Here is a 26,990-nt window from a genome sequence, read left to right on the forward strand (position 1 = left end):
TTTGAGAATGTACCATTCGACCTGTGCACAAAGACAATACATCCTTGTTTTATGCAGGAGTAACAATGTGTGGAAGCTTGACAACAGTACATGGCCTCGGAACTTGGCAAGGAGGCTCGAATTTATCATTCGTATGACGGGTCGCGTGGTTGCGCTGAGGGGGGGGCATCGCCCTAGCCCGGAACAGCCTCCGTGTGAACAGAAACAGGGCAGCGCAACAGTGTCGGCGGACAGAGTGAAAACCGCAGAGGAAGTGCAGCGCAGACGCCTCCAAACCGGGGCCGTCAACGGATTTTGGCCCAAACTCTGAGCGCCTGACTGTAGAGTAAACTTACCAGGCGTCACCAGTCGGTGCGAGCGAGGAGTGCACACCCAGGGGCCCCGGTCGATGAAGGCACACTGGGGGCTGCAAGCCAGGCACGCGGCGAGGGAGGGGCTTTGAAGGAGCCTGTAAGCGCCAAGGGAGACTTCAGGCGGGACCAGTTCAAGCAGGTACTGGACGCTGTCCCCGCCAGCACCCCCGCGCCCCCTCCCCCCCCCCCATCGGTCAAGGACCGTGGCGAACTTACCAACACGTCATTGTTTGGAAAGGCCTAGGGCTGGGGCAGAGACAATCAAACACACATCTCCACGCTTCCCAGATCCATGCGTATCCAATCTAGATTTTAAAGTTGCGTGTCCGGGTTTGTAGCTCTGTTGAGCTCGTTCTAAAAGTAGGACTACAAGTCCCAGAGTTCCAAGGAAGGGTGCAGTGCCCACGCAAGGAATTGGGAGACTGGACAGCCCTGCGCGCCAGGGGCATCTTCGCCTTCGGGATTCTAGGTGTGTTCCCATTGTCGGCACACGTGTCTCCTGCGGGAACCTATCATGTGTCCACACGCGGGGTTGCTTTGATGATTGTTTGGTGTGGCCTGGTCAGTCCTGCCTCTTGTGCGTCTCTGCCTCTTTCAAATCCCAGCTCCCTGTCGCGCACAGTGCACGTGTGAGTGGGGGCGTCCTGAAGGGCCACGCAGGAGAAGAGCCGGCCAGTGAGGGGCAAACTCTGACACCAGGTGAGGCGAAGGTACACGGGGAACTCTGCTCCCGCGGGTGAGTGTTTGCATGTGCGATAAATACGTCTCGTGGTGAATGAGGCGGAATGGGGCACGCTGACCAGGGACGCGACCCTTGGCTCACACACCTCATACAGGGCGCTTCTGTCCAGCCAGGCACAAGTCCCATGCAGCCTAAACACAACGGAAACCTCACTCGAGCTGAATATAGACACTGACTCTGAACATTTCCCCTACAAAGAAACCACTGGGTTTTGTTGTTGTTTCATTTGCTCTTGCTTACTTTGTTCACTAAGCACTACTACATTTACATTCAATGGAAGTAAACAAGACAACAACACCCAGAATGCATTAGACTATCACATTAAAAACCTGGACTGGAAACAGTCTCGTAATATCCTCCAGGGAAGTGGTCAACTTGGCTGACGCCAACAGTGTGCGCATGCGTGCTGCTGCCTGCGTGGCCCGTGCAGGGCCGGCGAGGGTCGCGCCTGGCTTCAGCACCATGGGCAGTGCAGACCCCCGCAGCTCCCAGAGCCGCCCCTGCTCTTAAGGAAACGACGCGCGTTCCCTGTAGCGCCCACTCCGATATTCCTGCTGTGCGCAGCGCATCATCTCGGGGAGATACGGCGCACATGTGGGCTGCTGACGGAGGCCTAAAGTGGGCTGAGGACAGACACCACACAACAGATGGCGGGGGAGAGGCGGCCGGTGGCGAGCAGTGCGAGGGCAAAGTCGAGCTGTTGCTGTGGGAACAAGCACACAGCTTCGGATGGGGTGCACTCAGTCAATAACCAGCCAGGTTGCGCTTTCGCGTGGTGCTCTTTATCCATCACAAAGTGTCCCTCACCACCGAGCACTTATGTTTTTGTTGTTGCAGTTTTAAATAGCCCTAACTGGACCCGAAGGTATTGGAGCGCTTTACACGAGCACCAGTTACATTACAAATTCATTTTTGGGAGGCGTGGGGTGATTAAGAGATTTGCCCAGGATCACAGGATTGTTGAGCTGACGCTGAGACTAGAACCTGGCTCCCCATCCTCAAAGTCGGCTCTGGCCTTAAGCTCAGGCCACCCACAGACCTCAGCAGCTCAGAGGCGCTGGCAGTGCCAAGCGTGAAGCTGAGGCGACACAAGAACCCGCGCCAGGTCTTCGGGGGCAGTATTTCGATGTTTCATTCTGTGCAGCGTGCATGCCTTAGCCTGTCTGTTCCTAGCATGCCCTCGTAATTTTACCGCTAAATGTTTAGATGTCTTGCAAACCACCCGTTTGCAACACTACTCCATGCACCACAGATGTTTTAACCATTTCTGAATTGATTGCTTCATTTACGACGTTGCCTGTTTACTTGTTTTCTTAAGGCTTTGTTCTTATTCTCACAATAGTTTTTAGTTGCCCTCACTTTGATGGACTTGACTGTCTAAAAAAAGTATTTTAAACTTAAACTTGTGTTTTTCTTCTCCAGTAGGCGGGGTTAAATCAGGGCTGTATTAGGGGTGCATGCAAAGACCACGTATTGCAGAAGAGGGGTGGCAGGCGAGCAAAGAACCTGATCTGAAGCTGGTACAAGGTGGCTTGGTGGCAGGTCGCCCTGAGTTTCTGATCGGAGGCAGGCGCGAAACGACCATTGGGCTGAGAGTGCTTTAAACCCCTGCCCCTCTCACCAACCTCCATTCACTGTTGATGTCAGGGGCTCCTAGGCTCCTCTTCTGCTGCCCAGGCTGTACCTGTTCTGTCTGTGAGAGAAGTGTGTGTTGCTGCGTCTTTTGTGTGAAAGAAAAACATGCATGAATGGTGCTTGCTGTGCTGTACATGTATAGTTTATTTTTGGAAGGTGCAAAGCTGTTGCAACCTTTGAAGTTGCATTTCATGTTTAGAGGGAGGAATGGGGTAATACTATCGTGGTTATACTAATACCTTTTATTTTAGATCAAGTTGCTGGCTGGGGGCATGGTGACCACCTGGCAACATTTATCCACTCCAGCTGGATTGTCCAGAATTCTGCCTCTGCGGGATGTTTGTTGGATGCAAATAGCACAGCACGTGCAGGTCACATGAGAGGAGCCTTCTCCCAGGCTGGTTTGCAGCAGGCCCGGCAGGCCCATGTGGTGGAGGTCTGAGGTAGAAATTGACGAAGAGAGCAACATTATTTGGGGGTGTAGAAGAGAGGTGGAGGGAATTAAGAGGGGAGATGAGTAGAAGGAACTGTGATGGAGGAAGGAAAAGTGATGACGTCGGTAAGGATGCAGAAAGTGATGGGATATGAGTGGCTACGTAGAGGTGGAGGAGGAAAGACTCTTTGGTGGATCTATTGAAGGAAGACTGAGTTAGCCCATGGCTAAGGGGGGACTGGTAAAGGGAGAGGAAGAGCTAAGGGCCATATGTACAAACACATTTTCCCATAGGCACAGAATGGGTAAAACCCTTTGATACATCTGGCCTTAAGTGGTTGCAGGATGACAAACAGAGAAAGAGATCAGAAAAGGACGCTGGGGTGGGAAAGAGAACGAGAGAGTGAAAAAAAAACCCAGAAAGAGCGATGCAAGGAGAGCTGCAAAAATCTAGAGATGGTGTAAGACCACAAAAAGATACCAAGGAAAAAAGGTGCTTCAAAATTAAAAAAAATAACTTGGAATGTTGGAAGGGACTTTAGTTTTCGTCTCTGGCTGCCTTAAGATGACATTTTGCTTTTCTGCATAGCCTTGAAGCAGAGGGAGTGATCGGAGAGAAAATAAGGAGAGAGAAAGAAAGAACACAAGACAGAGAAAATTAGCCTTGTATATAAAGTGTGTATTCTCTAAGACATTGGTCTCTCACCAGAGGCAGCAGTGCTTTTTGGGTAACCAGCCATAATCATCTGACCAACAGATATGCAGTACAGAACATTAGAAACAATGAGTGGCAGGAGGGATCAGTGAAGGATGCTGTTGGAGTGATGGTAAGAAGGATCAGATGCTGACAGAGCTTTGTAAATCTTGCAGCGATACTAAGGTAGGTGAGAGATAATCCCGCTGAGGCAGGAGGCGGTCCAGCTGCTCTACCATATTTATAGACCCACCTCTCATGAGACCCCCTACTAACAGTTACATTTTATTGTGCGCCCACTGTTGAAGAGTTGAAATGAGATCTGACCTAACAGGATAGGGACCATTCGTTTTGGAGATTTTAGGTCTTTGATATATGTTTAAGAGGTAGGAGGAAGCAGGTTGGGTTTGCATGAGAATCCGTTCAAACTACTCCTGTTTATCCTAAACCTCTTTCTCAGTTGTTCTGATTTTACCGCACCACTCACTGCTGTAAGGAGAGGCTACCCTTGCTTCTAGAAGTACATTGTTATGCTTTCACATGTCATTAATGCAAGAAGTCATATTTCATAATCCTTTTGCTCCAAATCCAGGATTTTAATTTAATATATATACCACCCCACCTATAAAAACAAATTGCAGACATTCCATGAGTCACAGCTTTAGCATTTCTTTATCTTGCCCTCTTACTATATTGATAAATCATTAGTATTTATTGCTCTCCTGCTACTAATGTTCACATAAGTGATGCATGCCTGGGTGTTGGTTTTGTGGAGTCATGGGCTTCAAACAACTAAAGTACCAAAATGGACCGGTATCACATACCCCTTGATCATGACTGGCAATGCATGGGTGATCCTTTCACCCACCCCAAGCCTCTTGTCCCTCCTCTTGATTGCTCAGTGCAGGACTTCTAGAGCTATGTTTAGTTTCTGATCCAGCATTTTTTTTTTTATTGGTGAAAAAACAGGGGCCCCTGCCTCAAAGGATAAACCCTAGCAAGGAAACTAAACTATTTTAGAAAGAAGAAAAATTGCACCGGGTTATGTGCATGTATTTACAACACACTAGTGAACGCTAAAGAATTAAGTCAATGCCTGATTGAATTTTATGTGAAAATATTTTTCTTTTATTTTATTATGATTCTCAGCCTTTCTCACAAATATGAAGCAATTGATAACTGACTGAATAATTATTTACATGTGTATAATACAATTAAGTGCTTTACAATTCAAAACAAGATCAAGATAAATCATTTCAAATAATACAGAATTAATTCCCCTTCATAGTTTCTGATCCAGCAACAGCTTTGATGAACCTCAAAGGCAGCCGTGCCAAAGACGCTGCCATGGTTGGCACATGTCCTGACAGCTGTAGCAGCTGGGACCACTGGATAACTCTCATTTTTGTGCAATAGATGCACCGTGGATAGTCATACTTTATATTCAGTTTCTGTGCTCCATCGTGTGTTGTTTGCACCAATATCTTTACAGTTATGAGTTGCTTTCAGGCTCTGGTACATGCCAAGTATATCAAAACACGAATGCACGATGGAAGCTGGAATTCGGGGTTACCATGTACCACTGAATGCAGCGTCAGCATTCTGTGTGTGATAGTGCTGTCCAGATGATGTAGTGTACCACAACAGTGAAGAGCGCCTCAACTAGTCATTGTGACTCAGGTTCTGAAAATGGCTGTGCTGCCACCCCCCCCCCCCCCAACTCTTAGTCAAGTTGCGCTCCTGATCAGAGGGGTCATCGAGGGTTTGGTGAGGGCGAGGGTTTTAGAAGGGCCAGAGGGGAGCCGTGCCATCCACTGCAGCATACTTTAACACATGGTTTCACAGGCTCTTATATGTATCTCTATACGAGTACTAGTGGCCTCTGTGTGACCACAGACTTTACCCTCCGGCCTTTTGTTTTTATAAAGTATTATTTTCAGCTGTGTTAGTTCAAATGGATCAACTGAAGTGCACCAGGACTACAACTCCCAGAATGCGTTTGGTTGTTTAACCAGGGGCGGAGCATTACATCGTTGACGACCTTGGGTCACCTGGTAGCCTTATGTTTTGCTAGAGGAAGCAACTGAAGCAGGAAGTGGTGCAGCGCTAAATGGAGGGGTAAACAGTTGAAAAGTTTAACCAGGGACAGGAAGCAGAAGGCTCGAGAGTGATGACGCGCCTGCTGCAACACTGCACCCTGCTGAGGACTACAGTTTGGATGCAGGTCTTAGAGGGGTGAAACATGACATGGTGAGGATGTAGAGGGGTGGCGTAGGGGAAATGAAAGTGCACCCACGGCCTATGATTTGTCTCTTCTTCTGGGGATGTGACTTAGAAAAACTGGAAATAATAAGGAACATGATTATAATAAGCCTTTTTAGGGAATAGTCATTTGTCTAGCTCCCAACAAAAACGGCTCCGTTTCTAAGCGCTTAAACCACAGGCTGGCCATTGTCTGGGCGGGAGGATGAACGCCGGTGGGATTTGAATCTGGATCTGGACTCTGCAGCAGGAGGTGAACCCACCCAGCTTGTGTCCGATGCGCGTCTCTGCCGATGATCACAGGTCTTGCCCAGCATCCGTGTTTCACGAGGAGAGCTTCGATCCTGGGTCCGCTCATAGACACATCATGGCAACAGGACCCCCCACCCCACACTTAGCATGCATCCCGCAAATAACACACTAGACACCAGTGTTAGATTGGGAAGAAACTGCTGCAGGTTTATTTTATTATATACAACGTTATGTAATCATAGTGGGTCATCTTACGGGCAATCAAAGGGCAGGCCGCATTCTCACCACCAGCCCGCCTGATGAGCCAGGCAGCACCGTGGCGAACCACCATGTGCTGCCCCTTATGGTAAACATTTTACTCACGCCCCTTGCGGGGGGGGCGTAGCTAGGCAAACCCCCGATTGCACAGGCCCACAACCGCCCGAAAGACTAATGGGGCGCCGACACGTGTTCCCAAAACCTCCCATGAGGCCCCAGGTCTTAGGTTCTGGCACCCCTATGTGCCCGCTGAGGTCCAGTGCTGCACCTCTCTGCTTCCGGATCGCCCTGTAACTCTGCCTGCAACGAAAATTAGAACATTAAAACGTTCAAACTGTCCGCCACAAGCTGGCACACAGGGTGAGAGGTCGGGAGGGAAAATGTGTGTCCCCGCCACGAGGTCACCACAACGCGTCCGGTGTGGCAAAGAGGCAGAGAAGATGGCGAGGGGGGCTTAAGTACCCCTCGCCCTGCTTGCCGCACCAGATGTGACCACTCAGCTCCTCGTAGCTCCCCTCGGGACTCCGCCTGCCCGGGGGAGGAGAGGGGCTAGAGAGGGGCGGGGGGGAAGCCCTCTGTGTCTAGGGGGCCACCCTCCTGATGGCCACTGCGTGGCCTTGGGCAGCCGCATAGACACATCATGGCAACAGGACCCCCCACCCCACACTGAGCATGCATCCCGCAAATAATACACTAGACACCAGTGTTAGATTAAGAAGAAACTGTTGCAGGTTTATTTTATTATATACAACGTTATGTAATCATAGTGGGTTATCTTACGGGCAATACAAGGGCAGGCCGCATTCTCGCCACCTGCCCGCCTGATGAGCCAGTACTGAGAAAGGGGGGTCCCAGTAGGAGAAAACAATTTCAAAAAGTTAAATAATCATAAAAGAGAAGTCAATTGCCCTACATTGTTGTTTATTCACAATGTAGGTGTGTTAGAATAGTTATCGATTTGCATACAAAATCACAAATACTTCGCAGTGCCCCAGAGGAAGGGGAAGGGAGGTGATATAGTGCAAGGAAGTGTGGGTAAAGGATAGTGACAATATAAAACAGCCAATCGGCCTCACTGTGCTGTATATTAAAGTCCAATGGTGGACACAAAGAAAAGACTATAGGTTCAATACATCATTTCGTATTCATCATGCTCCACATATTACATTGAATGTACACATCAAGGGGTGAAGCTGAAAGAACTGTTGTAAATTGTCGATGTTTCGACCCTCTGTTAGTTGCAGGTATTACTTTAGACCTTGAATCGGGGTCTTCATCAGGACGGGGATGGGGGCAGGCAACCTATTTGATACACAATAATGATGATGCATTATACTGAAAAGTTTATAATGCATGAGATGGAAATCAATTCTGTTAAAAAACATGCGGCACACTGGGAATTGGTAGACAAGACATACCGGGGGGGGGGTGCTCGTCTCTAAGATGGAGTTGAGGACGCTCTCAAGATGGAAGAATAATTCCAGATCCTGTGGTGGAGAGTATGTCGGTCATTAACCCAACAATAAAATTGAATGAATCAAAATTACACTTGCGTGTAATGTTCGGGTTTGGCGTCATGCAGATCTAGGGGAGACATTGAAGAAATGCCCATCGTAAGTAAGGCCACTATGTTGAAAGGGGAACATGAAAGGCAGTATAGCGCATAGTATGGTAAAAACTTACAATGAGATGAAGCAGGGGAAGCGATTCAATTAGGGGTCCGGCCACTTGTAAACGTCCCGCTGTGTGTGGACAAATCGTCTAAGAAATTCACCGTCTGAAAATGGAGACGGGAATGTTGAAGCCGATATAATAAACTATAATGAAAAGAGGCTATGAGGACATACAAATGGGTCGTATTAGATTGAGGATGTGCTTACCGAGAACCGAATGAATCAGTCCAAACGCTACCTCGCGTTGAGGAATGGCGATCGGCACTTCCTTGTTGCAACGGTAGTCAAGGCAACTTGGTCACGTGACCTCAGACGGTCCACGTAGACATAAAGGAAAGACTAGCTGCTAGCTTGCATATAGTCTGCCCGAACTCTGCGCTATATTACACTAGTGCCAATCATGTGGTACAATAAATGTTAAGACATTAATCGAGGTGAGAAAACGATTATATTGTGGGGACAAAATTGAAAATACCATCGATGCGGTGGCCATCTGGTTGGCTAAAATTACAGTGGTGTATCTTGGAGGCCAGCGGGATGTCATAATGGGATGTACTGTAAATGGTATTACAAATCAGGACATATAATGGATATACATAAGTTGCATGGTGTGGCGTACCTATCCCATGATGGTGAAGACCACTACATTTGGAGACATTATTGATTCAAGTTTAAAGACATTGTTACCATATATTCACAATTGCCATAATCAGTGTGGTATGGCTAGGACGTCAGGAATAGCAGATTTATGTATAACAAGAGAACGCTATGACGTTATATACATTATATCCAGATTCATACATGCATCTAAAAAGAAGAAACGTCATGAACAGCGTACTAATCGCAAGTAGGTGAAACCACCTAGAGTGGAACCACAATTACCATTATGTTAAACATTGATGACCCAGGGTAGCCCCATTGGATACCGTCATGACCAGTAATTGATCAATGAAACTTGGCCATATGTATTGTTCATTGATTGAGTGTTGCCAATTGTGAAAAAGAGCTATCATTTTCGTTGAGGCCATTCTGAATAGAGTCGAAATACACCATCCATTTCAACTCTCGTGTATTTAGGACATTAGTGATATTCCCACCCCGTGGTCCGAGTGTTGCCTTTTCCAAAATCACCCATTTTAAACTGTCAGAAGGGTGCGAGGCAGATTTAAAATGTTCAACTAGAGGTGCGCCTTGCACTTCACAACGAATCTGACTCATATGCTGAAGAATCTTCGCTTTGGCCTTCTGTTGAGTCTGGCCGATATAGATTTGATTGCATGGACAAACTATGGCATAAATTATGTTGGACGTGTTGCAATTGGTATGTGATTTGAGTTGCACTTTGCGTTGGTTGTGCTCAAATTCCTTAGTCTGTACCGTATTATTGCAAGCCTTGCATTGTCCACACCTGAAGTGGCCAACTACAGGTGGAAGATTCCACAAGGTCGTGACTGTTGGTACCTCTGTCGGCTGTAGGAAGGACCTTACAACGTGGTCCCTGACACTTTTGGCTTTTCTGAAAGCATGTAGTGGAGTCTCCTCCTGTCCCACATCGTCTGCAATCAGTTTCCAATGGCGGTTTACAATTCGTTTGATTGTGTTGCTTTTGGTCGAGAATGTGGTAACACAGACCAATCTCCTTTCCTCCTCACCTATTTTGTCCCTAGGGGTGAGTAGATGCTCACGAGGATAGAACCACGCACGTTTTCTGGCTTTCTTAATGAGTCTTCTGGGGTAGCCACGTTCTTGTAGACGATTAGAGAGATCCTCCGACTCGGCCATGTAATGTTCTTTAATGGAGCAGTTCCTCCAGATCCTTAGGAACTGCCCAAATGGCAGGTTATCCCTGAGTGTTCGCGGGTGATGGCTGTTATATTGCAGGAATGAGTTCCTCTCTGCCGGCTTTCGGTACAGTGTGGTTTGTAGAATTCCGTTATCCTCATAGATGGTAATATCCAAGAAATTAATTTTCTTATCGTCTGAATGGATTGTGAATTGCAAATGTGGGCATTGTTGGTTCAATCAAGAATGGAAAGATCTGAGTTTTGTCAGATCACCGTCCCAGATGAGTAGGATGTCGTCGATGTATCTCATCCAGAGACCGAGACGGTCCCCGGATGGATTGAAGGTGTTCAAGACTACCCCATCCTCAAATGTTGACATATATAGGATGGCTACATCTGGAGCAAACGGAGCCCCCATGGCTACACCCTTCGTCTGGAGGAAAAACGGATTTTTGAATATAAAAAAGTTTTTGGTCATCGCTATCCTTAATAGGGCTATGATGAACTGATGAGCCAGGCAGCACCGTGGTGAACCACCATGTGCTGCCCCTTATGGTAAACATTATACTCACGCCCCTTGCGGGGCGTAGCTAGGCAAACCCCCGGTTGCACAGGCCCACAACTGCCTGAAGGACTAATGGGGCGCCGACACCTGTTCCCGGAACCTCCCATGAGGCCCCAGGTCTTAGGCTCTGGCACCCCTATGTGCCCGCTGAGGTCCAGTGCTGCACCTCTCTGCTACCGGATCGCCCTGTACCTCCGCCACAGCCCGGCCGGCGGCAACCGTCGCCGGCCGGGCCCCCCACTACCTAGCCTCCTTCCTACCTGCAACCTTTGTCCATTTGTCTTGCAATTAACTTTTCTCAGTTAGCAGTGTCCCTACTAAGGTATGTAGCATAATTTTTTACTATTGTAGCTTTACTTGCTTACTCGCAGCCATCAATCCTAGCGTCCGCAATTGGCACAGCCTTTTGACCAGACTCGTCCATAAACTCTAATGGATTATTAGTGCATTGCGAGCGTCCATACTAAAAGGGGGGACAGCTGTTATAAGTTATGGTTAGAAAACGAATAAAATTACCAGGACTATCAGAAAGAAAATTATCTTATTTCTGCAGCACATACAATAATGGCAGATGTCAGACTGGTGCTGGTCAATATCGTTAGGATGACATTGCTATCTTTCTCCTTAGTCTATAGGACTCTAGGCTCACAATTGCACTCTGTTCACCTCGCAATTCTAGCGGCAAAGAGGCAGAGACGATGGCGAGGGGGGCTTAAGTACCCCTCGCCCTGCCTGCCGCACCGGACGTGACCACTAAGCTCCTCCTAGCTCCCCTCGGGACTCCGCCTGCCCGGGGGAGGAGAGGGGCTAGAGAGGGGCGGGGGGGAAGCCTTCTGTGTCTAGGGGGCCGCCCTCCTGATGGCCACTGCGTGGCCTCGGGCAGCCGCATATGTTTTTAGTGCAGATGCTGTCATGACGCAGATGAAAACAAAGGCTCAAAAGAGGAACCAATGACCTCCGGCTTAAAATAGTCGAAAGTGCAGAGCAGCTGACTGGAGGGGTGACCCCACGACCTTTCCATCACTTCCGGTCACACTGTTGTGGTGCTGAAGGCATCCTTCGCTATTGGTACAGGCCGAGTGGCTCACATGCTCGGTTTCTTCAGCTTCCTATCTGCAGATGATCACAACAGACATGACTCCCAAACAAAGGCAGCTCAGAGCAGAGGAACCGAGAGGCCAAGGTGCAGTGCAGCCTCAGTAGAGCAGCACTGGGCAGACTGTGTTCAACTCTGCATTTAGCAACACTGGACAGAGCGTATCCCACTCCTCAGGGAGCAGGGGCGGCCTTAGGCATGTGCAAGCTGTGCACCTGCACAGGGGCACCAAACCCAAGGGGCCACCACGCCAATATATATCCTTAATATAATAATCCTCTGAGGATGGATACATATTTGAGTGGCGTCCCCTGGCATGGATTTGGCGGCCTCCAGCTCTGTTCCACTTCCAAACACCTTGATCCCCCCTCTTCACTGGCCTTCGCACTCCACCCTGCCCGGACCCCCTCTTCCGGGGCCCCCTACCTACGCTCCCTGCCCAGGGCCGCCATGAGCCTAGAGCCGCCCCTGCAGGGAGCTACACTGGACAGAGCGTATCCCACTCCTCAGGGAGCTACACTGGACAGAGCGTATCCCATTCCTCAGGGAGCTACACTGGACAGAGCGTATCCCACTCCTCAGGGAGCTACACTGGACAGAGCGTATCCCACTCCTCAGGGAGCTACACTGGACAGAGCGTATCCCACTCCTCAGGGAGCGACACTGGACAGAGCATATCACACTCCTCAGGGAGCTACACTGGACAGAGCGTATCCCACTCCTCAGGGAGCTACACTGGACAGAGCGTATCCCACTCCTCAGGGAGCAACACTGGACAGAGCATATCCCACTCCTCAGGGAGCTACACTGGACAGAGAATATCCCAACCCTACACTAGACAGATCGTATCCCACTCCTCAGGGAGCTACACTGGACAGAGCGTATCCCACTCCTCAGGGAGCTACACTGGACAGAGCGTATCCCACTCCTCAGGGAGTACACTGGACAGAGCGTATCCCACTCCTCAGGGAGCTACACTGGACAGAGCTTATCCCACTCCTCATGGAGCTACATTGGACAGAGCGTATCCCACTCCTCACAAAGCTACGCTTGACAGAGCATATCCCACTCCTCAGGGAGCTACACTGGACAGAGCGTATCCCACTCCTCAGGGAGCTACACTGGACAGAGTGCATCCCACTCCTCAGGGAGCTACACTGGACAGAGCGTATCCCACTCCTCACAAAGCTACGCTTGACAGAGCATATCCCACTCCTCAGGGAGCTACACTGGACAGAGCGTATCCCACTCCTCGGGGAGCTACACTGGACAGAGCGTATCCCACTCCTCAGGGAGCTACACTGGACAGAGCGTATCCCACTCCTCGGGGAGCAACACTGGACAGAGCGTATCCCACTCCTCAGGGAGCAACACTGGACAGAGCGTATCCCACTCCTCAGGGAGCAACACTGGACAGTGTGTATCCCACTCCTCAGGGAGCTACACTGGACAGAGCGTATCCCACTCCTCAGGGAGCTACACTGGACAGAGCGTATCCCACTCCTCGGGGAGCAACACTGGACAGAGCGTATCCCACTCCTCAGGGAGCAACACTGGACAGTGCGTATCCCACTCCTCAGGGAGCTACACTGGACAGAGCGTATCCCACTCCTCAGGGAGCAACACTGGACAGTGCGTATCCCACTCCTCAGGGAGCTACACTGGACAGAGCGTATCCCACTCCTCAGGGAGCTACACTGGACAGAGCGTATCCCACTCCTCGGGGAGCAACACTGGACAGAGCGTATCCCACTCCTCAGGGAGCAACACTGGACAGAGCGTATCCCACTCCTCAGGGAGCTACACTGGACAGAGCGTATCCCACTCCTCAGGGAGCAACACTGGACAGTGCGTATCCCACTCCTCAGGGAGCTACACTGGACAGAGCGTATCCCACTCCTCAGGGAGCTACACTGGACAGAGCGTATCCCACTCCTCAGGGAGCTACACTGGACAGAGCATATCCCACTCCTTAGGGAGCTACACTGGACAAAGCGTATCCCACTCCTCAGGGAGCTACACTGGACAGAGCGTATCCCACTCCTCAGGGAGCAACACTGGACAGAGCATATCCCACTCCTCAGGGAGCTACACTGGACAGAGCGTATCCCACTCCTCAGGGAGCTACACTGGACAGAGCTTATCCCACTCCTCAGGGAGCTACACTGGACAGAGCGTATCCCACTCCTCAGGGAGCTACACTGGACAGGGCTTATCCCACTCCTCATGGAGCTACATTGGACAGAGCATATCCCACTCCTCACAAAGCTACGCTTGACAGAGCATAACCCACTCCTCAGGGAACTACACTGGACAGAGCGTATCCCACTCCTCAGGGAGCTACACTGGACAGAGTGCATCCCACTCCTCAGGGAGCTACACTGGACAGAGCGTATCCCACTCCTCACAAAGCTACGCTTGACAGAGCATATCCCACTCCTCAGGGAGCTACACTGGACAGAGCGTATCCCACTCCTCAGGGAGTTACACTGGACAGAGCGTATCCCACTCCTCAGGGAGCTACACTGGACAGAGTGTATCCCACTCCTCAGGGAGCTACACTGGACAAGGCGTATCCCACTCCTACACTGGACAGAGCATATCCCACTCCTCAGGGAGCTACACTGGACAAAGCGTATCCCACTCCTCAGGAAGCTACACTGGACAGAGCGTATCCCACTCCTCAGGGAGTAACACTGGACAGAGCATATCCCACTCCTCAGGGAGCTACACTGGACAGAGAATATCCCAACCCTACACTAGACAGATCGTATCCCACTCCTCAGGGAGCTACACTGGACAGAGCATATCCCACTCCTCAGGGAGTACACTGGACAGAGCGTATCCCACTCCTCAGGGAGCTACACTGGACAGAGCTTATCCCACTCCTCATGGAGCTACATTGGACAGAGCGTATCCCACTCCTCACAAAGCTACGCTTGACAGAGCATATCCCACTCCTCAGGGAGCTACACTGGACAGAGCGTATCCCACTCCTCAGGGAGCTACACTGGACAGAGTGCATCCCACTCCTCAGGGAGCTACACTGGACAGAGCGTATCCCACTCCTCACAAAGCTACGCTTGACAGAGCATATCCCACTCCTCAGGGAGCTACACTGGACAGAGCGTATCCCACTCCTCAGGGAGCTACACTGGACAGAGCGTATCCCACTCCTCAGGGAGCTACACTGGACAGAGCGTATCCCACTCCTCGGGGAGCAACACTGGACAGAGCGTATCCCACTCCTCAGGGAGCAACACTGGACAGAGCGTATCCCACTCCTCAGGGAGCAACACTGGACAGTGCGTATCCCACTCCTCAGGGAGCTACACTGGACAGAGCGTATCCCACTCCTCAGGGAGCTACACTGGACAGAGCGTATCCCACTCCTCGGGGAGCAACACTGGACAGAGCGTATCCCACTCCTCAGGGAGCAACACTGGACAGTGCGTATCCCACTCCTCAGGGAGCTACACTGGACAGAGCGTATCCCACTCCTCAGGGAGCAACACTGGACAGTGCGTATCCCACTCCTCAGGGAGCTACACTGGACAGAGCGTATCCCACTCCTCAGGGAGCTACACTGGACAGAGCGTATCCCACTCCTCGGGGAGCAACACTGGACAGAGCGTATCCCACTCCTCAGGGAGCAACACTGGACCGAGCGTATCCCACTCCTCAGGGAGCTACACTGGACAGAGCGTATCCCACTCCTCAGGGAGCAACACTGGACAGTGCGTATCCCACTCCTCAGGGAGCTACACTGGACAGAGCGTATCCCACTCCTCAGGGAGCTACACTGGACAGAGCGTATCCCACTCCTCAGGGAGCTACACTGGACAGAGCATATCCCACTCCTTAGGGAGCTACACTGGACAAAGCGTATCCCACTCCTCAGGGAGCTACACTGGACAGAGCGTATCCCACTCCTCGGGGAGCAACACTGGACAGAGCATATCCCACTCCTCAGGGAGCTACACTGGACAGAGCGTATCCCACTCCTCAGGGAGCTACACTGGACAGAGCTTATCCCACTCCTCAGGGAGCTACACTGGACAGAGCGTATCCCACTCCTCAGGGAGCTACACTGGACAGAGCTTATCCCACTCCTCATGGAGCTACATTGGACAGAGCATATCCCACTCCTCACAAAGCTACGCTTGACAGAGCATAACCCACTCCTCAGGGAACTACACTGGACAGAGCGTATCCCACTCCTCAGGGAGCTACACTGGACAGAGTGCATCCCACTCCTCAGGGAGCTACACTGGACAGAGCGTATCCCACTCCTCAGGGAGCTACACTGGACAGAGCGTATCCCACTTCTCAGGGAGCAACACTGGACAGAGCGTATCCCACTCCTCACAAAGCTACGCTTGACAGAGCGTATCCCACTCCTCAGGGAGCTACACTGGACAGAGCGTATCCCACTCCTCAGGGAGCAACACTGGACAGTGCGTATCCCACTCCTCAGGGAGCTACACTGGACAGAGCGTATCCCACTCCTCAGGGAGCTACACTGGACAGAGCGTATCCCACTCCTCAGGGAGCTACACTGGACAGAGCATATCCCACTCCTTAGGGAGCTACACTGGACAAAGCGTATCCCACTCCTCAGGGAGCTACACTGGACAGAGCGTATCCCACTCCTCGGGGAGCAACACTGGACAGAGCATATCCCACTCCTCAGGGAGCTACACTGGACAGAGCGTATCCCACTCCTCAGGGAGCTACACTGGACAGAGCTTATCCCACTCCTCAGGGAGCTACACTGGACAGAGCGTATCCCACTCCTCAGGGAGCTACACTGGACAGAGCTTATCCCACTCCTCATGGAGCTACATTGGACAGAGCATATCCCACTCCTCACAAAGCTACGCTTGACAGAGCATAACCCACTCCTCAGGGAACTACACTGGACAGAGCGTATCCCACTCCTCAGGGAGCTACACTGGACAGAGCGTATCCCACTCCTCAGGGAGCAACACTGGACAGTGCGTATCCCACTCCTCAGGGAGCTACACTGGACAGAGCGTATCCCACTCCTCAGGGAGCTACACTGGACAGAGCGTATCCCACTCCTCGGGGAGCAACACTGGACAGAGCGTATCCCACTCCTCAGGGAGCAACACTGGACAGAGCGTATCCCACTCCTCAGGGAGCTACACTGGACAGAGCGTATCCCACTCCTCAGGGAGCAACACTGGACAGTGCGTATCCCACTCCTCAGGGAGCTACACTGGACAGAGCGTATCCCACTCCTCAGGGAGCTACACTGGACAGAGCGTATCCCACTCCTCAGGGAGCTACACTGGACAGAGCATATCCCACTCCTTAGGGAGCTACACTGGACAAAGCGTATCCAACTCCTCAGGGAGCTACAATGGACAGAGCGTATCCCACTCCTCAGGGAGCAACACTGGACAGAGCATATCCCACTCCTCAGGGAGCTACACTGGACAGAGCGTATCCCACTCCTCAGGGAGCTACACTGGACAGAGCTTATCCCACTCCTCAGGGAGCTACACTGGACAGAGCGTATCCCACTCCTCAGGGAGCTACACTGGACAGAGCTTATCCCACTCCTCATGGAGCTACATTGGACAGAGCATATCCCACTCCTCACAAAGCTACGCTTGACAGAGCATAACCCACTCCTCAGGGAACTACACTGGACAGAGCGTATCCCACTCCTCAGGGAGCTACACTGGACAGAGTGCATCCCACTCCTCAGGGAGCTACACTGGACAGAGCGTATCCCACTCCTCACAAAGCTACGCTTGACAGAGCATATCCCACTCCTCAGGGAGCTACACTGGACAGAGCGTATCCCACTCCTCAGGGAGTTACACTGGACAGAGCGTATCCCACTCCTCAGGGAGCTACACTGGACAGAGTGTATCCCACTCCTCAGGAAGCTACACTGGACAGAGCGCATCCAACTCCTCAGGGAGCTACACTGGACAAGGCGTATCCCACTCCTACACTGGACAGAGCATATCCCACTCCTCAGGGAGCTACACTGGACAAAGCGTATCCCACTCCTCAGGAAGCTACACTGGACAGAGCGTATCCCACTCCTCAGGGAGTAACACTGGACAGAGCATATCCCACTCCTCAGGGAGCTACACTGGACAGAGAATATCCCAACCCTACACTAGACAGATCGTATCCCACTCCTCAGGGAGCTACACTGGACAGAGCATATCCCACTCCTCAGGGAGTACACTGGACAGAGCGTATCCCACTCCTCAGGGAGCTACACTGGACAGAGCTTATCCCACTCCTCATGGAGCTACATTGGACAGAGCGTATCCCACTCCTCACAAAGCTACGCTTGACAGAGCGTATCCCACTCCTCAGGGAGCTACACTGGACAGAGCGTATCCCACTCCTCAGGGAGCTACACTGGACAGAGCGTATCCCACTCCTCAGGGAGCTACACTGGACAGAGTGCATCCCACTCCTCAGGGAGCTACACTGGACAGAGCGTATCCCACTCCTCAGGGAGCTACACTGGACAGAGTGCATCCCACTCCTCAGGGAGCTACACTGGACAGAGCGTATCCCACTCCTCAGGGAGCTACACTGGACAGAGTGCATCCCACTCCTCAGGGAGCTACACTGGACAGAGCGTATCCCACTCCTCACAAAGCTACGCTTGACAGAGCGTATCCCACTCCTCAGGGAGCTACACTGGACAGAGCGTATCCCACTCCTCAGGGAGCTACACTGGACAGAGCGTATCCCACTCCTCAGGGAGCTACACTGGACAGAGTGCATCCCACTCCTCAGGGAGCTACACTGGACAGAGCGTATCCCACTCCTCAGGGAGCTACACTGGACAGAGCGTATCCCACTCCTCAGGGAGCTACACTGGACAGAGTGCATCCCACTCCTCAGGGAGCTACACTGGACAGAGCGTATCCCACTCCTCACAAAGCTACGCTTGACAGAGCATATCCCACTCCTCAGGGAGCTACACTGGACAGAGCGTATCCCACTCCTCAGGGAGCTACACTGGACAGAGCGTATCCCACTCCTCAGGGAGCTACACTGGACAGAGCGTATCCCACTCCTCGGGGAGCAACACTGGACAGAGCGTATCCCACTCCTCAGGGAGCAACACTGGACAGAGCGTATCCCACTCCTCAGGGAGCAACACTGGACAGTGCGTATCCCACTCCTCAGGGAGCTACACTGGACAGAGCGTATCCCACTCCTCAGGGAGCTACACTGGACAGAGCGTATCCCACTCCTCGGGGAGCAACACTGGACAGAGCGTATCCCACTCCTCAGGGAGCAACACTGGACAGTGCGTATCCCACTCCTCAGGGAGCTACACTGGACAGAGCGTATCCCACTCCTCAGGGAGCAACACTGGACAGTGCGTATCCCACTCCTCAGGGAGCTACACTGGACAGAGCGTATCCCACTCCTCAGGGAGCTACACTGGACAGAGCGTATCCCACTCCTCGGGGAGCAACACTGGACAGAGCGTATCCCACTCCTCAGGGAGCAACACTGGACAGAGCGTATCCCACTCCTCAGGGAGCTACACTGGACAGAGCGTATCCCACTCCTCAGGGAGCAACACTGGACAGTGCGTATCCCACTCCTCAGGGAGCTACACTGGACAGAGCGTATCCCACTCCTCAGGGAGCTACACTGGACAGAGCGTATCCCACTCCTCAGGGAGCTACACTGGACAGAGCATATCCCACTCCTTAGGGAGCTACACTGGACAAAGCGTATCCCACTCCTCAGGGAGCTACACTGGACAGAGCGTATCCCACTCCTCGGGGAGCAACACTGGACAGAGCATATCCCACTCCTCAGGGAGCTACACTGGACAGAGCGTATCCCACTCCTCAGGGAGCTACACTGGACAGAGCTTATCCCACTCCTCAGGGAGCTACACTGGACAGAGCGTATCCCACTCCTCAGGGAGCTACACTGGACAGAGCTTATCCCACTCCTCATGGAGCTACATTGGACAGAGCATATCCCACTCCTCACAAAGCTACGCTTGACAGAGCATAACCCACTCCTCAGGGAACTACACTGGACAGAGCGTATCCCACTCCTCAGGGAGCTACACTGGACAGAGTGCATCCCACTCCTCAGGGAGCTACACTGGACAGAGCGTATCCCACTCCTCAGGGAGCTACACTGGACAGAGCGTATCCCACTTCTCAGGGAGCAACACTGGACAGAGCGTATCCCACTCCTCACAAAGCTACGCTTGACAGAGCATATCCCACTCCTCAGGGAGCTACACTGCACAGAGCGTATCCCACTCCTCAGGGAGCTACACTGGACAGAGCGTATCCCACTCCTCAGGGAGCTACACTGGACAGAGTGTATCCCACTCCTCAGGAAGCTACACTGGACAGAGCGCATCCAACTCCTCAGGGAGCTACACTGGACAGAGCATATCCCACTCCTCAGGGAGCTACACTGGACAGAGCGTATCCCACTCCTCAGGGAGTAACACTGGACAGAGCATATCCCACTCCTCAGGGAGCTACACTGGACAGAGAATATCCCAACCCTACACTAGACAGAGCGTATCCCACTCCTCAGGGAGCTACACTGGACAGAGCATATCCCACTCCTCAGGGAGCTACACTGGACAGAGCGTATCCCACTCCTACACTGCACAGAGCATATCCCACTCCTCAGGGAGCTACACTGGACAGAGCGTATCCCACTCCTACACTGAACAGAGCATATCCCACTCCTCAGGGAGCTACACTGGACAGAGCGTATCCCACTCCTCAGGGAGCTACACTGGACAGAGCGTATCCCACTCCTCAGGGAGCTACACTGGACCAAGGGTATCCCACTCCTCAGGAAGCTACACTGGACAGAGCGCATCCAACTCCTCAGGGAGGTACACTGGACAGAGCGTATCCCACTCCTACACTGCACAGAGCATATCCCACTCCTCAGGGAGCTACACTGGACAGAGCGTATCCCACTCCTACACTGAACAGAGCATATCCCACTCCTCAGGGAGCTACACTGGACAGAGCATATCACACTCCTCAGGGAGCTACACTGGACAGAACATGTCCCACTCATACACTGGACAGAGTGTGTACCACTTCCAATTAACCTATTTTGCACGGCAAGTATCCAACTCGATACTGAGCTGCACTGAATAGTGTCCATCCAACTCCACATTCAGCTGCACGGGACAGAGAGTAACTAACCCCCCACTGAATTATTTTGGAGACTATGTCCAACTCCAGATTGAAAGGCATTGGATAGTGTGTGTCACCATCAACAATAAGCTCCACTGAACACAGTGTATACAACTCTCGGTTGAGACACACAGAGCAGAGTGTCTCCAACTCCCCAGTGAACCACAGTAGACCGAATGTGTCCAACTCAGCAATAAGCTACGTTGAACAGTGTGTTCCCAACACAACAGAGAGCTATATGCTAGACTGGTCCAACTCATTGGAGAGTGTATTCAACTCTTCATTGAGCTACAGGAGACGGAGTATCAAATATCAAACAAAAAGCAATTTCAGAGGACACTGAGGAGAGGGATCAAATGTAATATGTATTGATCGATACATGAGAATTCAAAAGACTAACACTAGGGTCGAAGGTCAACCTCGCGGGTCAGAGGGGGAGCTCCGGCTGTGCTTAATTTGAGCCAGTTGTTTCCACTGCTCGGCACTGGCACTTAATTGTCAACACCAGTGCTTGTGGCAGTCTCCCACAAGGTGGCGCCGTCTGAGATGACCACAACAACAGTCAATTATTAATCCAATATACATAAAAAATGACTGTTCCCTGCCGTCCAAGCATTCTTATAGCTTTGGGACCAGTGGTTAATTTGTAAAAAAAAAGTGCTGGGGCTCTCCTCACGAGGCAGCGCTAACAGGAGAAATGTGCTGGTGAAAACTGCCTCCCGACTAGGGCCCCGGCACTTATTAACCTGGAGAGGACTTGGCCTAATGGCTCGAGCTGCTGATTCCGGAGCTGGAGAACCTGGTTCGAGTCTCAACGTGGCTCAACATCCTGTGAGTCTGCAGAAAATCATGTGCCTTCTAAATACGTGTGTCCTTAACTGGTGCTATAAGCACCGGTGCTGAAGATTAGGTGCCAGTGCTGAGCACCGGAAAGCACCGGCTCAAATTAAGCACTGTTTGGTGCCCTGGAATAGTCTGAAGTGTCACACTTGTAGGAGTGTCATGTTTACCTATTGTATTTGTACTGTCACTGGTGGCACTGCCAGGTGCAGTGCGTGGCGCAAGATGCAGTGGCCTCCTGACGAGAGCCCTGGCACTTACTATTTTACAAATTAAGCACTGGTACGGAGCTGTGACCTGTGCAGTCATACTGCAAGGGGCTGGTACATATCAAATATTTGTGGAGAGGAAGATAATTCGCAGAGAAGCAAAGGGTTTCGCCCTGACCGATGATTGGAATAGAGTTAGTCCAACGTAATATTGAGCAAAATTGGACCAACTGTATTGAACTAAGCATTGAGCTACATTGGGAAATTGTATCCTAAACTTAATCGAGTTGCATTGGACAGAGTGTGTCCAACTCACCACTGAGCTATGTCGGCTATAGCGCGCCCAATTCAACAGTGAGTTTGATTGAGCAGGGAGTACACACCTCATTAAAAACACAGCACTGGACAGAGTGTTTCCTCCCCACTCTCTCCACTTTGGGCAACTCAATATTGATTTACATTGTACAAAGCGCAATGATGCCTGTTTGATCTAATCAGATTTTATCGCTTTTTTTGGTGTATACGTGTTTGATTTTAATGTTTTATACTATGTTTTATTGCTCTTTTATGGCTTACGGTCGAAATAAAATTTTGAAAGCATCCAACGCTACACTCAGCGGCAGCCCCTCCATTAGGGCGGAGGAACGCTGCCCCCCCACCCCCCCCCGTCACCAGCTGCAAATAAAATGATAATAAAACTGGTTTCTAACCCGTGTTATTTGAGTCCCCCTGGAGCTGACCCCAGGACTCTGACGAGTCTTGGGGGTGGGTCCAGGGGGATGACACTGTGGTGGGGGAGTGCTAGGGCACTCCCTTGTCCCTTCAATGAACATGAAGTGTTTGGCCGGCCGTTTCAGGCTGGCCAAACATCTCATGCGCAGTAAAGCTTTCCACAGCCCCAGCTGCGTTGCTCGGGCTGGAAAAGGTAGGTACAGGCTCCCAGTCTGCCTGGGAGCGCGCAGTCATAGCGCTCAGGCCAATCCTGATGCTGCTTTGCTGCTGCAGCATGATTGGCCGCAGTGCAGTCTGGGAGGCTGTCCCAGAAGCAGGAAGAGCGGGTTGGAGCAGACGGCGAAGGCAGCGTTGTTCAGGTAAGGTATTTTTTATTTTGTCCTCCCAAATCCTCCCCCCAGTTCCTTCCTCCAGCCTGCCCGCCACTTTGGCAGGGGACGTGCCGCGTCTGGCTACACTGAGCTACATTGGCCACAGAATGTCTAACTCTGTATTGACTTGCACTGGACACAGCGTATCCAATTCCCCAGTGAACTGTTTTTGGACAGTGTGTTTCCAACTTATTCCTGAGCTACCCTGGTAGAGTGTCTTTTACTCCCTTCTAAGCTACATTGTACAAAGTGTATCCAAACCAACGCTGAGCCACTCTTCATAGACTGTGTGCTACGCGACCTCATGGGACGTTGAACAGGGCGTGTCCAATTCTCTACGGGGCTATTTTGGTCACAATTCAACGTAACTCATGGTTGAGTTGGACTCATTCTGTAAAGTGGAGTTCGATGGAGAGTTTTCAAACTCTAGAATTGTAGCTCACTGCTAATTTGATTACACTTTGTACTTAACACTTGGTAGTGTGTGCCCTACTGTTCGTTAAGCTTCATTGGACAGAGCGCATTCGACTCCCCATTGAACTATTTTGGACTGTGTGTGTCCACCTCAGTACTGCGCTACCTCTGACAGTGTATTCAACTTCCCATTCAGCTGCACTGGACAGAACACGTCAACTCCGCAGTGAGGTAGACAGTACAGAGTGTATTGAGCTCTCTCCCGGAGGACATTGGCAAACCCTTTTGAGCTGCATTGAGCATGGTGCCTCCAAATCTCTAGGGGGCTTCCTTGGGCAGTGTGATGGGCCCCGCAAGACTCTATTCATGGGTACAAGCAGGGACTAGTGTCTCTTGGGTGGTCCTGTGTATCCCTATAATTGCACTTCCTTTCCCCAGGCTTTCTTTAATGTGCTTGGAGGCCGATGAAGGTTGTGCAGGTTGATATCTAGGTTGTCTCGTTTAGGAAGTTTACCCCTTCTGCAGTGTCACCTTGGGGTTTTTGCCTTTTGGTGGACCAGTGGTAAGACTCTGTTCTAACACCACTCGGTGGGTGGTACAGCTGGGTTCAGCACTGTGCTTCCAGTTATTTCATTGGTTGTTCCTCCTGTCAACAGAAATGTGTGTAGGACAGTTTGACATCAGGTGTTATTAAACCAATCAAAACCCACTGGTGCATGGGTATTCTAGTAATATCAGCAGCACTTTCAGTATGGCTAATGGAGGACAAGTTCAACAACTTCCAGTGCGCTATAACGCGTGATGCCAGTAAGATTTGATAGCTGCTGTTTTATTCCAGTGAGAGAATATACATGAGAACAGCATAGCTTGTGCATCTGCAGCACTCGCAGAAACTGAGCAAAAGTATAGTACCATTGCAAAAGAAGCTCTTACATGTGCATAGGGCGCTGAAAAAATCAAAACATCCATTTTGAAAACAAACTTCCTCTGTTCACCGTTCATAAACCATTGATTAATTTGTTATTTGATAACGGTTCAAGCTCAGCACCCTCTAGATTGATTCCAGTTTTGTCAAAGTTGCAAAATCTTCTGCCAAACTGGGGCTACAACTTATATGAAGTGGGCAGTTATTTGGTCTGCCTGTTTGCTAGGCAAAAACTGCCTGTCGCCAGGGTGGCCACTGCCAGCCCTCTCCAGGCTCACCTGCTGCTCATGTTGCTAGGCAAGAGGAGACCCAGATAAGGGATGAGTGGAGTCCCATCCCAAACTCTTAGCACCCCCTAGGCTGAATCTTATCATAAGTTAGTCCTAATATCTCAGCCTCCACTGTTGATCAGGAGCCGTGGATGACAGATGATGATAAAAGGGGTGTTGAGATGTATTTCCCTCCTCAATGGACCAATCATTATTTCTGGAGCAAAGAGCTCTTATTGGACACCGCCTTGTACACAGTCAGTGTATTCATCCATCAACATCCTTAGGGGCCATGACATATGATTGATTCACCTGATAATTCTTGTTGCACTACGGTGAAATTAATAAATCCTCAGCATCTCCTGAAAGGTGAGAGCCTTCCTCCCTTCTTGAACATCCTTACCTAGCTTCTTCCTCACAATCTCCATCTGTTCTCTTTCTGACTTTGAAAATTATGTCCATCTCCTCTCCCCTCCAGTCCACCCTAACTTGCCACAGAGGCCTCAGGAGCTGATGTAAGCTTACATCCTTGCACTAACTTCAATAAAGGGAAAATATTTACTCAGCCTATTGTGCTTCTGTTTTAAAGGAATGGGTAATTGAGCATGAACTGTGTGTCCTCAGCAGTGCAGTGCAAATGAGGCAGAAGTGCAGATATAGGCCAAGGGGGCCTGGGGGGGGGGGGGCATAACTGCTGTGCAGAGGAGTACTGAGTTGTCCCACTGGAACAAGGCAGGATAGGGAGCAGGATCACGCCTGAAAGGTGGTAAATATTTGGTCTCCAAATGTAGATTGGGTTTCCCTAGGGGGCAGGAGAAAGGCTTGATGTGTGGATGAAGCAAGGGAGGCTTCCACCAAAGGCTGCAGGCTGATCAGCACCTTATGCGGTATGTTAGCAGAGTCTCGGGCTGGAGACTGATCAGCATCTTATGTTGCATGTCAGCAGAGTCTGAGGCTGGAGACTGCACCACACCGTATGTTGTATGTTAGCAGAGTCTCGGGCTGGAGACTGATCAGCATCTCATGTTGCATGTCAGCAGAGTCTGAGGCTGGAGACTGCACCACACCGTATGTTGTATGTTAGCAGAGTCTCGGGCTGGAGACTGATCAGCATCTTATGTTGCATGTCAGCAGAGTCTGAGGCTGGAGACTGCACCACACCGTATGTTGTATGTTAGCAGAGTCTCGGGCTGGAGACTGATCAGCATCTTATGTTGCATGTCAGCAGAGTCTGAGGCTGGAAACTGCACCACACCGTATGTTGTATGTTAGCAGAGACTGGAACCAGAGGATTCACAAAAGCTTCTCAGGTCCTGCTCAAGAAGGGGGATTCTCCTTGCCGCTATGCCGATGAAAGAGGTTACAGTGACATGGATGTGACTGGTATTGCACAGATGAGCAAGACTCCGGCGAAGTGTATGAAACCTGTGACGTACTAATGAGTGAGACTCAATCGGAGCATATGTGGTAATGATTGGGACACCACTGGGTTGTATAAAACTTGTCATGTACAGATGAGTGAGACTGCACTGAACTGTAGGAGACAAGGAATGTACAGGTGAGTGAAAGCCCCATTAGAGCCTCAGTGACAAGGCAAGGGTGCTATAGGCCCCAGTTTAAGCAAGGAAAATGGGGCACCTCTGCTGTTAGGTAGTAAAACAGAGCAATAATTAGGGTTCAGTGGGCACCTCGGGTTTCTGAGCTGCAGGGCTACTACACACCTGCTAAGTGATAGCTACACCCCTGCAGAACCCATAGAGTCTGTAGCATACAGATCAGTGAGACTCGATTGACGTTTGAGGTTCATAATGCTCGAATGAGTGAGGCTCCACTGATGCACGTGAAGCCAGTAGTGTATGAGTGAATGAGACTCTTATGGGCCCAATACTTTGAGTGAAAGAGAGACGCCATTGAAGGGTACAAGGCTAGGAATGTATGGGTAACACTTCATTGAAACGTCCAAGGCTAGTAATATATGAGTAAGCAAGACTCCATTGGAGCGTATGAGGCTCATAATGTATGGGTGAGACTCCATTGAAGCATACAAGGCTAGTAATGTATGGGGGACACATCATGGAAGCATACAAGGCTAGTAATGTATGGGTTAGACTCCATCAGAAGCGTACGAGGCTCATGATGTATGGGTGAGACTCCACTGAAGCATACAAGGCTAGTAATGTATGGGGGACACTTCTTTGAAGCATACAAGGCTAGTAATGTATGGGTTAGACTCCATTGAAGCGTACGAGGCTCATAATGTATGGGTGAGAC

General features: G+C 50.9%; 1 protein-coding gene across 2 annotated transcripts in view; it reads left to right on the forward strand.

Moving 5' to 3' along the window:
- Positions 1-279: 279 nt before the first annotated feature.
- The window catches only part of LOC144799846 (transmembrane protein 272-like), a 72,191-nt gene continuing 45,480 nt past the window's right edge, over positions 280-26,990 (forward strand). Inside the window, exon 1 of one of the 2 annotated variants that reach the window (XM_078671426.1) lies at positions 280-492. The gene's annotated coding sequence lies outside the window, so the exon portion shown is untranslated. Of the gene's footprint in view, positions 493-591; positions 1,053-26,990 lie in introns of those variants that run through there. The other variant, XM_078671427.1, reaches the window with a different exon arrangement.

This window comes from Lissotriton helveticus, chromosome 12 (genome assembly GCF_964261635.1).
Source record: "Lissotriton helveticus chromosome 12, aLisHel1.1, whole genome shotgun sequence".
NCBI lineage: Eukaryota > Metazoa > Chordata > Amphibia > Caudata > Salamandridae > Lissotriton > Lissotriton helveticus.